Here is a 16,420-nt window from a genome sequence, read left to right as displayed (position 1 = left end):
TAATATATCAGTCAGTTCAGTCAGTTCACATCCAACTAACAATGGATTTAGACGTCATAAACAGTCAGAGCTAAACATGACCTTGTTCAATGCCAAAATATAAAGATATTGATAGTTTATAGAACAGTGAATGTATGATGTTAAACAAGAATATTTTTTTGTTTTAATTTATTGATATAAAAATCAATATTTGTACCTATAAAAACAATATTCAAAATTCAAATCATAACAGTGTTGAACTGGTAACCTTTAAGAATAAGTTTATTATATACTAAACGAAAGAATCGATAAGTTTAACCTCTCTTGCGACTGGATGTCATGAATGTTGGTCAATATATTCATCATAAAATAGGTTTATCAAATTAAAAAAAAAATGTTGCAACATGTACACATGTATGCATTTATTCTTATAGCAACAGCTGACATAATTAAAAAAAATTAAAACATAACAATTTACCCTTGAAGGCTTCCACCATCCACTGATTTCAGGAAATGTATAAAATCATGTACTGTGTTACATTACAAGTACAAATGTTTACACCTAATTAAATTCATTTATATTTGTCAGACAATATATATGCAAATCATCACATCACCTATAAAAGGATTGGTATTTAACATAAACTATCAAATTAATATCACCTTCATAGTTCATTTGTATTCCTTCAGAACCTTAACCCAATTTTCCTAGTGACATTTAATATTTTCATACAGTATTGGCTTCAAGTTTCAAGGTGTTTTTTTTTTTGTTTTTTTACATGTACAAATGTAAGACAAATATAGATCTTCTTAATTTGTGATTTTTACAATCATATAAACTTGTCTGGCACATTTCCCGTTTTATGCTTTAAAATACATGTACACTACTTTACGTCACATACTATGATATCACAAGATGAAAATTAGAATAAATTGTTTTATTAATTCTAAATGAAAAGATGACTTAGTCATACAGTTTTTTTAATAATTTTCATCACAAAAAGGTGGATCCTTTCCACATTTTCAGAGGATTTGTGTCCACAAGGTGACACTTTTTCAAAACTAAAACATGATGATGCCCCCACTTGCATATAACGATACAAAGGGACATAACTCTAGAACAGTAAAAGTGACGCTAGTTACCAAATTCGAACTTATCTGTTTTAATGTGGTTACAAGCATTGTGTATAAGTTTTATAACATTTGTTTTAGGCAAACTAATTTGTCTAAAGTTAGAGAACTGAGTTACAGCAATTTGTCCATTTGTAAAGGACATTACTCTAGAACATTAAAAGGTGACTCCACGAAAATTTAGATTTTTACTGAAATTTGTGCTAATAAGCATTGTTTATAAGTTTCATAACCTTTTGTTCAGGCAAACTCAAATGAGAGAACGGAAACGAAAAATTCAGCAATTTTTCCATTGGTAAACCCCAACAAAATTCAAACTTGATCTGTGTTTTTTTTTCGGTAATAAGCGTTTTGTATAAAGATTCAAAACATTTGGTTGAGACAAATTAAAGTTACAGAATGGAAACAAAAAATTCATCAATTTTTTCATTTGTAAAGGAGCAACACTCAACATGCTCTAGAAAGGTGAAAGTGACACCACCCTAATTAAAACTTGTGTTTTGAGGTTATAAGCATTGTGTAAAAGTTTCATCATATTTGGTTTGAGAAAACTAAAGTTAAATAACAGAAACTAATTCTGGAATGTACGGACATACAGACTGACATACAGATAGATGTAGATACAATTAAGAGTAAAGCTAAAGGCTCCCTTTGATATGCATGATAATAAAAAAAAAATAGACAAAGACTGGGTACTGTAAAATTATTATTTTTTAGATCAAAATGACAGTACAATACAGTCAATAGCAAATATTTGGAAATAATATTATATACACTGTTTTATAATTACTGGTACTAACATTAATTTTTGAAATATGAATGAAAATTGGCCTATTCTGTTAATGGATCGACTACACAGGTATTTTGAAGATAATGACCTGATAATATTAAGCAGTCATCTAGGTTTTAATATATAAAATAGGATAATACTTAAAATGATGTAATTGTAACAAAATAACTGTAACCCTTTATATATATTGTAACAACAACAAATTATATGCAAAGGGAGTTAACTGTTATTGTTCTAAATTGACAATCCTGCATTTATTTGTTGTATGCTCATTCAACTGTCTCCATAAAAAGCTTCATGTAAGAGTTACAACATATGTTTGATAATGCATTTTAATATAATTCTGCCTCTGATTGTTATTTTTATTGTGAAAGTTTTATTTCCAGTTTTGATAATTATAATATTGATTTTAATTTCTCAAAAACAACACTAATTATAACCAAAAGGGAAGAAATCATTTAAGATAATCAAAGCGCTGTAAGCGCTGAAGGCAGTTAACCAAAAACCAAGGCAACCCGTTTCCCTGGAAAGAAAACTGAGTTTGTTTTCTATAGTACAAAAGTTATGAGACACGAATCAGACAAATGTTCACCACAACAGGGATCAAAGGTGAGGTCTGACTGACCTGCCCATAGTAAATGTAAATGATTTGTTGTTTTGTCCCATACATATGAATTTAAGGGTGGGGATCTCAACGGTTTTCAAGTTCTCAAACAGGTAGGGGTAAGCAGAGGATTTAGGGGGCAGGGGGCCCCCTTTTTGGGAAAAAAATTGGTTGCTTATATAGGGAATCACTGAAGCGTGACTGGAGCAGGCCCCTTTTAGGTCAGTCAGTGGGCCCCACTTATGAAAATTTCTGGATCCGCCACTGGGGGTAGGGTGACCCTAGGGACTTCCCCTTCATTTCATTTTATTTGTTATATTGTCCCATACATGAATATATATGGTTTAGGGGTGGGGATCTCATTGGTTTCCAAGTTCTCAAAAAGGAGGGGTAGGGTGACCCCAGGGACTCCCCCTATATTTCATTTAATTAGTTATATTGGCCCATACATGAATATATATATTGTTTTGGTGTGGGGATCACGACCATTTCCAAGTTCTCAAACAGGAGGGTTGGGGTGACCACAGGGACTTCCCCTATATTTCATTTGATTTGTTATAATATTATTGTCCCATACATGAATATATATGGTTTAATGGTGGGGATCTCAACCATTTTTAAATTCTAAAACAGGAGGGGTGGGGTGACCCCAGCGACTCTTCCTATATTTCATTTGATTTTTCATATTGTCACAAACATGAATATATATGGTTAAGGGGTGTGGATCTCGACCGCTTCCAAGTTCTCAAACAGGAGGGGGTGGGGTAACTCCAGGGACTCCCCCTATATTTCATTTTTTTTTATTATATTGTCCTATACTTGAATATATGCAGGGGCGGATTCAGACGGGGGAGGGTTGCGGGCTTGCACCCCCCTTAAATTTGCAAAGCATGGGTTATTCTCAGCTTAATAAAGAATATTCCGATAATTTTACCTCAAATTTATTTTAGCTTCACTCTGCTCGGCGAAAATTTAAGTTTGCGCCCCTGTTAACCTAAAATCCTGGATCTGCCCCTCATATGGTTTAGGGGTGGGGAGCTCGACCGTTTCCAAGTTATCAAACAGGAGGGGGTAGAGTGGCCCAAAGAATGACACCTATATATCATATGATTTACTTACATTAAGGTATATATAATATAGTTGCATTATTTGTGAAAATAAAGAAAGAAACTTTCAGCTACTTTAATTGACCCTTCAAAATTGAGAAAAACAAATAACCCTTCGAAATTGCAGTAATATGTTTACACTTTAAAAGCATCTCACATGCATTATCATCATTTATCATTTATAAAGAAAATTTAGACTGTGACCATGAACATGTATATTGTTAGATATACTGTTCCCAGCTGTCACGTTGTATTGGATTTTTAAATTAAAATTTGTCAAAAAGTAATTTTGAGTTTCTGAATAAAATATTTTTCTGCTTTTTCTTTCTTTTTTACCATGCATAGATGTATTTTTTCACCTGCATGGATTTATTTTGTAAATGATCGCCAAACCCGGAATTACCCTTATCCGCTTCCGGAATCGGGTCCGATATTGTCTTCACGGCCGCCATTGTTATGTTTTACAATGTTGTTCTTGTCTATCAGATACGACTTTACTCGAATTTATACAATATTTGTCGGCGATTTTCTGTATAAAGCTAGCGGTTGAACAAAATGAACATCGCTGTCATGAATAATAATGATAAAAATAAGTTTTTAGCTCGTTTAATTGGAGACTTTGGTGAACATGGTGAAAAGGTTTGCAAAGTAATTTCTTATTCTCTTTCAAGTGGAAGGTGACTACGTCGGACGTAGCTAAAAAAACCACTATCCTAGTCGAAATTCCGCTTGCAAAAGTGGAAGGTCGCGGACCTCGGACCACCGCTAATTTGCACACCTGCCTCCAAATTGAAAAGCTACGAAAATTTCTTTTTCTAATTTGAAATTGCCGCCAACAGCATGAACAGTTGAACTTATTATATAATAGACTACTGACGTACTTGTACTACGTATTGATGACAAACAATATTCCTACGACTTTTGTCATTTGGGAAATCTAAACTACTTGTCTTAAGAGATTTTCGGCGATTAAATATTTCATACAGTTGTTCTTTGACATCTTAGCTAAAAGCACAAGTCATAATGAACTACACAAAGATTCTGAATAAGCACTACTTCCTATGTGTAACTTTAAAACTTTTGGATAAATCGACGATCATTTTAGGTTTTTCTGGTCATATTTTTTGTTATCCAGAATAAAAAGTATTAAAAAAGTGTTCAATTAGTTATATATAACATAGTAGCGAGCTAGATAATAACAATGGCAAGTATTTCAGCATTTATTGGGTAGAACACAAATCTAGGGTGCTCGCATAATGCAGCTTAACTGCATAAAAATTAATAAATATATATTTGTAGGTGAAAATACAATTCAAATCAGAATGTATAACACATTTGTTAATTTCCAATAATTCATAAATATATGAAAAAAAAAAGAATAACAGATGAAATAATCAAAACATTGGACAATACAACAGACCATACCAAGAAATGGATCATTACATGTATATGTGTATTTGTTTCATTATCTTTTTGATTTCTGCTACATAATGTATTAAAAATATATTTCATAATAAATATTTAGTTATGAGCAAAAGATAAGAATAATAAAATTGGAAAAACATGGAAAACATGTATCCTTTACCTGTACATATCCTCTCTGATTAAAATATCTTAAAAGGTTTGAACTTAATCTGACCTTATACATACTTTCTTATCCCTTTAAGTCATATATTCAAAGATGATAAAAGTCTGATATGATTATTAGTGACCTTAAAATTTTTTTAATGCTCTAAAATATCTTTCTGATCGCGAATTTTTATTTTTAATAAAATGACGAAAAAAATATAGTATGAAATGACACTAAACTCATTATGAATTGAATGTCATTTATCTGTCAACGGCCATTAATTGTTTTATTATTATGTAATTTTTTATTGATTTCTTAGATACAAAACAATTTGTTGAATGTCAAGGTTCATAAGTTTGAACTGTTTATCAATGCAGCAATAACTCCTATAAGGCCAATTTTATGCTATATATTCCTTCACATTGGACTTACGTAGGTCTTGAACTGCTGATAATTTTTGCTGTTATAGATAATAAGTTAGTTTGACATGTTTATTATGACATCACTATCAATACGTGTGCACCACTTATAACTGTGTCAACTCTCAAGTATATATCATCCTACTTATATAAATAGCTATATATAGTACGCTCACAAATTTGTCCTCAGATCCATCATATATCATCCTACTTATATAAATATTACACTCACAAATGTGTCCTCAGACCCATCATATATCATCCTACTTATATAAATATTACACTCACAAATGTGTCCTCCCCATCAAAAGTGTTCTCTAAACATGTCCAATTCATGTCACTGTACATGTAGTATGCCCAACAATATTTAGTTAGTGTTAAAAGCTTTTAACATGTTCTTTCATTCATGACCAATTGCTTCCTTTTTTATAAATCTCAATGGGCATACAGCTCTATGAAAGTTTATTACATGTACAATAATTTTGAAGATATTTCCAGACAACTAAATTTCCTTGAGATCTGATTTCATTAACTGAATAAATTGAGGTATTCCTCAAATCCTTAAAAAAGACCTTCAATGCATTTTATTTTTTCATCTACTAGTCTGGAAACTTAATATTATATCTTGTCCATATACATGATATATGACCATGTCAAATATTGAAATTTTTCACTAGTCCAAATCAATATTTCCTTGTCTGGGGCATTGAACTACTGGATATCAGTGCAGACTGACATAACAATTTCTAAAGTCTTCATCTCGTGTCTAACAGAATTATCACTTTGATCCTACAGAAGCCACTGCTGACCATGACAAGTATCTTATTCATGATGGGATTTGTGTGTTGTAATGGCCTTAAATAAGATTTTAGGTGTTTTCATTCATAGATATTTCACCAAATAGATCTGCTTAATATTTTGAAACAACTTATAAGTGTTCCATAAATACAAGGCTGAAATATCCATTGTCAGACAGGTTTACCAAGTTACAAAACGAAGGATAGGATGTAAAAATGCATGTTTAAGAAACAACATATAATTACATAATTACCCTGCTCATAGTTTTTAAACTTATCAAATATGAAATGCAATGCACAGATTACTCAAGGAGGAAACGGGAACAGCCAAACATTTTTTCAGTATTTTCGTACGCTTCGACCTATAAAAATACTGTATTTGTCCTATTAGAATTGAAATAATACCTTCATGTCATGCTCTATGCTCATCTTAACATGGTGGGCATTATATTTGACCACATTTTACACCTCGCTAACGCTCAGTGCAAAATGTCGACAAATATAATGCCTACCCATGTTAAAATGAGCATAGAGCATGACATGAAGGAATTATTTCTTAATTAGTATACATGTACTTATGAACAGATAAATGATCATTTTCCGCTCTTTGGTCCAGTTGCTGATTCCTTGACACATTCCCCATTTCCATTCTCAATTTTATATAACTATATATATCTCTAATACATATACATGTATGTAGTTAAGGGTCATCTTAAAGCCATGTATATACAGACCAGTACAGTAGAACTAAGTTACTTGATATGCAGTCATAATCATTGAAGTAGATGTATATATATATTCAAATATAATTAACTATTCTATGGTTTATACGTTAGATTTGAATATCATACAATATGACAGTACGGGAATGAGCATTCTCATTTTCTCTTTATTGAAGGGAAACAGATGAATTTACTGGGGGTCTCATTGGGGGGTTCCGATCCCGGATCCCGCTTACTGTTTTGTCCGATTCCCGTATCTCGCTTACACTATGTACGTAAGCAATTCTCATTTTTTTGTCATTTCCCGGGTCCTGATAGACTTCATTTCCCGTTTTCCCGACACAATAATTTGACTTTCACGTGTCACGCTTACAAAAAATCGGCAATCCCGTGTCACGCTTAGACCCTAATGATACCCACTTTACTAGATCTGATTCAATGAATTACTTTCTGGTATTTATTTCAGTTTTACAGTATTGATACATGGTATTTACTGGTAGATGAATAGAAATTTCCAGATCAATTACATATATGGGATCATTTACTACAGCATCTGTCATGTCTGTGGAAATTTAACACAATTCAAAATAGCCAACAAATTAAATAAAAAAGCTATAAAAATCAAATTCCAACACTACCTGTCACCAAGATGAAATCCAATTATAATGATGATCATTACCTTGATTGGAGCCTATATAAAATCAATAGAAATTCTTGTTTTCTCTAAGATTGATCCCCTCAGCTGATTCAACAAATCAATACATGAGAAAACCAACTGTAATGTATGATACTGCAGAATAAATTGAATACCAAAAAAGATCAATGTATTTGCATATATTCACAATGATATATACAAAACTGCACATGTTACTATAAGTGCATGTAATTTTACTTCAGACCTGCATTATTTTTTATTTTTTTATCGATTTAGGCATTTGTATTAAAATCAATTACATACATCACATATACATATATGCATGTAAACAGAGCTCTGCATCATAAAAAGAAGAGGTTCCAGGGAGTCAGAATAGCTAACCTTGCATAACTGTCTACTAACATGACTAAGCTGAACTTGTACTCTTACATCCTGGATTTCCTTTGGAGTATAATACATTGTAATAGTGACTAATTGAAAGACCAGAATTAATAATAAAACTGAGAATGGAAACTTTTTTCAATCGTTTTATTTGATGTTGTATCAAATGCATGTACATCCAACTTACATAGGTATACATGTATCAGGATCTAATTATCTATATAACCATATATAACAATTTTCATTAGTTTCATATAGAAATGGTGAAACAATCTTTGAGTAGTTGTTTTGACAAGATAGGTCCTAGACACTAAGACATGGCCAAAAATTTCCAAGCTCAAACAGGCATGTTCTCTGGGAAACTCAATATTTAATGGACTGGGTGATTCTACTTGTATATTACATGTATAAACTATTAAGACAATAACACCTTAACAGAGATACAATGAACATTTATAAAAGCACTATAAAAAATATTAAGTCAAAATATGTCATTATTATAACAAACGTGTACATTGTATTAAATGTAACAAGAGGTACTCCTGAACCTGTATCGCTCCCTTATTGAAGAAAATCACTGGTTAGCTAATCAGGATTTATTTATGTACATACTATAGTCTATATACAGGTATATAATTACTCTTTGAATTGCTGATCATTTACGTAATTTACATGTTCAACAAAGGCCTACTCTAATATTTTCCAACAGTTAAACTCTAAAAATCAGAAAACTCAGTAAGGGCTTTCAAAAATATCAGAGTACCGGTAGAGAGATTTTATTATACTGATCATTTACAATGTAGCTCTAAATGTAAATACAATTGAAAATGGAAATTGGAAATGTGTCAAAGAGACAACAACCCGACCATAGAACAGACAACAGCAGAAGGTCACCAACAGGTCTTCAATGCAGCAAGAAATTCCCGCACCCAGGGCGTCCTTCAGCTGGCCCCTTAACAAATTTTACCATGAATATTCTTCATAATGAACAGAAATTAGATGCAAAAAATTCATAATTAACAGACACAAAAATAATAAGCATAAATCAAAACTAGAGGCTCTCGAGAGCCTGTGTCGCTCACCTGTTACTGTATTTACTGATGTTGGCCATCTTGGTTGGCAGACAGAGTCATTCGACACTTTTTTAAAATAGATACCCTAGTAATGATTGTGGCCAAGTTTGGTTAAATTTGGCCCATAGTTTTAGAAAAGAAGATTTTTGTACAAGTTACAAAAATGATGAAAAGTTGTTCAATATTGACTATAAAAGACAATAACTCCTTAAGGAGTTCTCTGACAATTTTGGTCATGTTGACTTATTTGTAGATCTTACTTTGCTGAACATTATTGCTGTTTACAGTTTATCTCTATCTATAATAGTATTCAAGATAATAACCAAAAACTGCAAAATTTCCTTAAAATTACTAATTCAGGGGCAGCAACCCAACAACCAGTTGTCTGATCCATCTGAAAATTTCAGGGCAGATAGATCTTGACCTGATAAACAATTAAATCCTGTCAGATTTGCTCTAAATGCTTTGGTTTTTGAGTTATAAGCCAAAAACTGTATTTTACCCCTATGTTCTATTTTTAGCTGTGGCAGCCATCTTGGTTGGATGGCCGGGTCACCGGACACATTTTTTGAACTAGATACCCAAGGATGATTGTGGCCAAGTTTGGTTAAATTTGGCCCAGTAGTTTCAGAGGAGAAGATTTTTGTAAAAGTTTACGGACGACGGACGACGAGACGACGGACACAGGACGCCGGACGACGGACGCCAAGTGATGAGAAAAGCTCACTTGACCTTTCAGGTCAGGTGAGCTAAAAATGTTTACATGTACACGTATATATATCATAGGCAATTACACATATACATGTACAGTGTTATATGATTTTTTTTTTCTGAATTTCAGGGTCTATAGATTTTCTTGTGCTGGACATTTTAGCATTATCATTTTAAACCTAGCTACTATATTTTTCAGCATAGCAGTCAACAAGTGCTAAAAATTAAAAAAAAAAGATATACATGTAGGAGCAATAACTCTATATAAACCAAGTAGTTGGCATAGCACAAGAAAAAAGAGAAGGGCATCATACATGTAGCCTGTAAAACCACCTGTAAAAAACACAATTTTATTACATATTGTATGATTTATATATCTTTTTTTTTAAAACACCTTATCACTATTTGGCTGTCATTGCTGGACATCACCGTAAAATTTTAATATCATACATTGTAATACAAAATATCTGACACAACAATGGAAAAGTGATTGTTGTATGATATCAATAGTTCAAGCAGGGCAGATTCTTGGGTCAACCAGGACAGATGTCCAAAAAACAATAAGGTGCATTCTGCGTCACCTGACCAAAATTTGAAAAACTTCAACTAAACATGCTAAATGTACCAATGTCATACAGCTTACATTTTTGCATTGTTGCCACACTATTGATATTTTCAAATTAACGACACTTGATCCAAAACTTATAATAATTCAAAATAAAATTATATTATGGATTTCCCTAGGGAAAATAACAGAATACGCCAGACGTGCATTTTGTCTACAATGCTCAGGTCAAAATTGTTGTGAAGCCAAACAAGTACAAAGTTGAAGAGCAATGAGGACCAAAATTCCAAAAAGTTGTGCCAAATACATGTAGCTAATGTAATCTATTAGTATTACTGGGATAAGATAATCCTTAGTTTTTCGAAATAAATCAAAGTTTGGTCAACAGGAAATTTAGAAAAATGACCATATCATTGATATTCATGTCAACACCGAAGTGCTGACAACTGGGCTGGTGATACCCTCGGAGACGAAACGTCCACTAGCAGTGGCATCGACCCAGTGGTGTAAATAGTTATCAAAGGTACCTGGGATAAGAAAATCCTTAGACATTGTATTAGAGGGAGATGTGATAACATGACTAGTCATTTAACCCTACAGCTGTCAATTCAATTCAAGTTTATAAAACATGTAAACAATCATCCACTTGTTACCAAGAAATGATAAATACATCGGGGGATCATAATTTATCATTTATAAACATGAAGGACATGAAGGTAGCACCGGTCTCATAATTTATATTGTTGCGTTTGCATTCGGTTAAATGCCCTTCAACGTTTACTTTCTTTGTCGTTGTTTTAAAAAAAAATATTTGTATGTTCTCTTTCTATCTCCAACCTACATTTACTAACCTGCAAAGTTCACTGTTTATGTTTTCAGTTTCCCAAACCGGAAATATCAAATTTGAATAAGGAAAAGATTTCGAACACTTATTTTTGAAGGACTTTGAATGATGGACACATTTTATATTTACAGTTATACAGCTACTATGTATAAGGAAAAGAAAATAATCTTATGCAGATATAGAAACAGAATTATTGTTGTATTTACAAATCAAGGGATGAGCTGAATCACAATATAAGTGACATCCATATTTGGACAAAGAAAGATAACTCTATCATTCTCATGATTATTTCAGATTCAAATTATTCTCCTTTCACATACTGATTGGAAAATTCTCACAGTAATCATAAATTAAGAACTGAAATTGGCTGTTATGAACGCAGGTTCAACTCTTCAGGTAAATTGGAATTTACTGCAAGGTGTGAACGAATTTGTAATTATTGCACTTTGGATGTGATTGAGGACGAGCTTCAGTTTATATTGATTGTCTTCTATATGCAACATCAAGAACAGTTTTTCTAGATGATCTATTTATCAAGTATCTAATTTTGAGAAATTGAGTAAATTTATTCATTTTGATAATGTAAAATGAAAACAAAAGATTTATAAAAGTTTTTTTTTTCAATATTTTAAAAGATATGTACAAAGATGTATCTTTCTCTGTAAAATTAAAAGAGGGACTAGCACAAACGTTTCCCTCATGTGTAGGATTAAAACAGGGCTGTATATTAAGCCCTACATTATTTTCATTGTATATAAATGAACTGGTTGAAATGTTTTACCACAAATGTGATCCGGAATGCCTAGATGATAAACAAGTGTCTTGTCTTCTTTATGCAGACGTTTTAGTAGTAATATCAGAATCTGCATCTGGCCTACAAAATGCGTTATTTCTTAGATAAATTAAATATATTTTGTGAAAAATGGAATCTATCTGTTAATAATCTTAATAAAACCAAGATTATAATATTCAATAAAGCAGGCAAAATTATTAAAAAGCACAAATTCTACTATAATGGAAAATACTAGTTAACTGATGAATACAAGTTTCTAGGTATAATTTTTAAACCATCTGGATCTTTTACTACAGCAATTGATCAGTTATCACGGCCGACACTCGGCTAACCGAGAGATTGGTCGGTTAATCTATATTGAGTATGCGGCTATATCGGCGGTTGGTCTGTTAATCGGGTTGACTAAAGTCTGTTAATCAGGTGTTATCGAGAAAATCATTGAAAGTTCAGCATGTTTCATTGTATAACTTTCTAAATATATTTTCATCATAAAAAGTATTCATGTCTAACAAAACAATTCAATGTACTGAATTCAGTGGTGTAATTATTATTTTTCTAGCTTCGATGTACGATCTATAAAATGAAAATTAAGGCGGGTTACTCATCAATAAATTTATACACATTTTACACACATAAAATGTACACAAAATGACACATTGGTTAAATTTACTTGCATTCAATATTTTGAACATCGAAAAAAGAAAGGCATTATGTTTGTTAACCATATTGATATCATCGTGTGAAAAATCTACACGAAAATCTGTATTTTGGTGACATAAATCAATCTTTATTTAAAACCTGGTCTGTTAATGGGTCGGATGTATAAAACCCGGTCTGTTAATTGGTCTGTTAAGAGTTATGAATGGCAATAAAAGTATAATTTTATTGCTATATGGGGTGTTATCGGATCAAATGAGTAGGCTCAAGACGAGCGGCTAAAATAAACGAAAACAACACATGAGCAATGAAACATAACATAAATTATACGGAAACAACACATGAAATTGAAAATTGATAAAATGGTTTCAAAAAGTGTAATATTAAAGTAATATTAATTTCATCCAAGAATGATCGCATATATCATGTTGATTCTGTTGAATTGTCATGAATGACACAAATTTGTCATCTATATTGGTAACCAGTATATAAATCAGAGATAAACGTCGTAATGTAACTGAACATCAGTAAGTAAAATATATTGGGATGACAAAATATGAAAAATAAAGAAAGAATAATGAGTAAGATAAATAAAATGTAGAAAAAAATGACATAACAATTTAAAGAATACAGAAATAAACAATACCCGCAATCCGGACCCTCATGGTATACACAAGAATCTGGATGGAAACGCAGAATATAGAATAATATATAAGGACAGTAGAGAGTGATGCATTGCTAAAAACGAGAGAAAAATAATACTTGTTTAAGAATACACACATGAAACACCGATGGCTCTTGAAACAGTAACGGATTGCGATGTACTTATATTGGTGACAAATTCTAGAAGTTTACATGCGGACAACTATGGTGGCAAGTTAATGCCATTTTGCGTTTTAGCGCTTTAGCGTTTTCGCCTTACATATTATATATGGCGAAAACGCGAAATTTCGAAGTCGAAAACGCGAAACTGATTTCTCGTTTTCGACTTCGCGTTTTCGCGTTTTCTACTTCGCGATTTCTCGTTTTCGACTTCGCGATTTCGCCTTTTCGCGATTTCGCCTTTTCGCGATTTCGCGTATTCGCCCTATAGAATACGAAAGGCGAAATCGCGAAAACGCGAACTGGACTTCACCGGCCACCATAGACAACTGTAGTTCTCCTCTGCAACTGTAGTTCTCCTCTGCACTTATGTAGAAAGAAACTAAACGGCATAAAATGAATTGAAACTTAAAATAACCAAATGTAGCTGCATTCGCTCCTTTCCGTTTACTTCTTTAGAGTGATTTATAAACAACATATGATTAAGTAATAGAAGAAAAGAACCAATTGGATGATGCTGACGAATTAGGGTTTAACGTCCAGTGACAAATATCATGTTCATATGTGAACGAGAACACGTTATGTGTACCCTGTGTTGTATTAGAAAGACACTTTCAGTCGGAATTGAGAACGTGCTACTTCGAACAGACACAAAAATTAAGGCTGATTGAAAACGTCAATAAAAAATTCATGCATATTCCAGAGGCCAATCCATATCACGCTATATTTAAGTGACACACCCTTCAATAAAATGCAAAGAAAGTCAAAATAAAAATGCTCTTTCTAGGATACTGTGTCACCGTATTGTCATTTTTGTTTACTCTGGAACATCTCATTCTTAAATTTTTCAAGGGGAAAATATAAACCGGTAGCAAAATTATTGTCGTGGCTAAATAACTCTTAACTGACACAATTTCAATTGTCCAACCCATTAACAGACTTTATTCCCATAATTTTCACTAAAACGTAGTATTATTCACGTTATTCTACAATTATGAAATATTTACTAATGTCAATTTATTTTTTAGAACCACAGTACTATTTTTTGTCCTTTAAATGATATCTAAATTTGTTTGTTTCGCCTTTTATTAAAAAAATTGCTATGCGTATAAGCATAAATACTACATACTTGCGCGACGCCTTTTAGTTTTACTGAAAACTGCGCAGACTAAGAAATGTTTTTACAAGTGCAAAATGTTCTATGATAGATATCGTTTTGTCAGACACTTTTCTTTTTTTTTATTTGGTTCTTATAACATGCCAAAAATCTGTATATTTAATAGAGTTTAACATTAAATTAAGCGTTTTACTCTTAACAGACGTATAACCAACCCGATTAACAGACCAATCGCCATATAGCCGCATACTCAATATAGATTAACCGACCAATCTCTCGGTTAGCCGAGTGTCGGCCGTGGTTATGTAAAAAGGCTAGCAAAGCTATATTTTGTATTAGAAAATTATTATTTTTTGAATAGATGAATTTACTACCATATTTAAAGCGTTTTGATTCATGCGTTAAACCTATTCTGTTATATAGCAGTGAAGTTTGGGCTACTATAAGTTTAGTGAAACAAAATACTACCATCGAGTCAAACTATGCAAATAAAATTCAAATAAAATTTGCTAAATTTTTATTGGGTGTAAATGAGGGTCCTACTAAAATGCGCCCGGGAGCGCCCTGGTGAAGAAAAAGCGCCCGGAGAAAATAAAAAGCGCCCGGGGAACAGAAAAAGCGCCCGGGAAAAATATATAGATATTTTATTGGCATGAGACAACTTTGTTAAGTTACGGACATTGATTTTTTTTTATTTTAGACAAGTAATTTGCAAATTCAGATAATAGACATTTGTAATAAAACATAAAAACAAGTATGAATATTTCAATTTTAACAATAATATATGAATTCTATTTCGAAAGACTAATAATAATGGATCACAGTTTATGCGGAAGATTTATAACATGTAAGACATCAAAAGACATGTTTTTGAAAAACGATATCAAAATGAAAATGTATAAGAAAACTCAAATTTCACAGATAAATATTAACTTAATCAAAATTAAAAGAGGTACACATAATAAATCAGCAAAAAAAGCAGTACTATACATATACCGTAGTTAAAACAAGGTGATAAAAAGCAGATGTTATGTTTAAATTTAAGTCTTAGCATTAAAACTCTGATAACCATAGCCATTGAAACAGTTTTAGTTTTATAAAAAGATATAATAAATCTATCTCAGCATCTGTATAAAAAAGTGTTCACCATGCAGTTGCGAAAATATTAGACCTCAGGCACCGATTATTTTTAGTAACAAAATATACATTTTGATCGAGGACAATGTCTTTCAAGATTCTTCTATATACTATTATTTATATTTATTTACATACTTATATACAATTTTGAAATCTAAAATGTAAAAGTACAACAACACTTTAGATGTAGCATCGTACATTTCCCCATTTATGAGGGGGAGGACAGGGGTAAGGGAGACAGGGAGAAAGGGGGTAGGAGAAAGGAGAGGAAGGCTGGGAGAAAGGAGAAAAAGTTGGAGAAAGGAGAATTTTTTTTAATTTATCTCAAAAGGAGATGTTTTATTCTAATGGGAGAAAGGAGAACGGGGGTAGGAGAAAGGAGAAGAGGGGTGGGAGAAGGGAGAAGGGTACCTCCTGTCCCCCCCCCTCATTTATATTAAGGACAAAACAAGCAATGATTAGTTATATTTTAAGGAAAAAAATATTGTTATAAAATATTATTATTTTCTTCTCCCGGGCGCTAATTTTCTTCTCCGGGCGCTAATTT

General features: G+C 32.2%; 1 protein-coding gene across 4 annotated transcripts in view; it reads right to left on the bottom strand.

Moving 5' to 3' along the window:
- The window catches only part of LOC143067707 (GTPase-activating protein skywalker-like), a 43,971-nt gene extending 32,534 nt beyond the window's left edge, over positions 1 to 11,437 (bottom strand). Inside the window, exon 1 of one of the 4 annotated variants that reach the window (XM_076241175.1) lies at positions 11,355 to 11,437. The gene's annotated coding sequence lies outside the window, so the exon portion shown is untranslated. Of the gene's footprint in view, positions 1 to 457; positions 534 to 11,344 lie in introns of those variants that run through there. The other 3 variants (XM_076241179.1, XM_076241177.1, XM_076241176.1) reach the window with 3 other exon arrangements.
- Positions 11,438 to 16,420: the final 4,983 nt, after the last annotated feature.

Source organism: Mytilus galloprovincialis, chromosome 3 (genome assembly GCF_965363235.1).
Source record: "Mytilus galloprovincialis chromosome 3, xbMytGall1.hap1.1, whole genome shotgun sequence".
In the NCBI taxonomy this organism is placed as follows: domain Eukaryota; kingdom Metazoa; phylum Mollusca; class Bivalvia; order Mytilida; family Mytilidae; genus Mytilus; species Mytilus galloprovincialis.
Note: the sequence above shows the minus strand (reverse complement) of the source record. Positions and strands in the feature narration are given on the sequence as shown.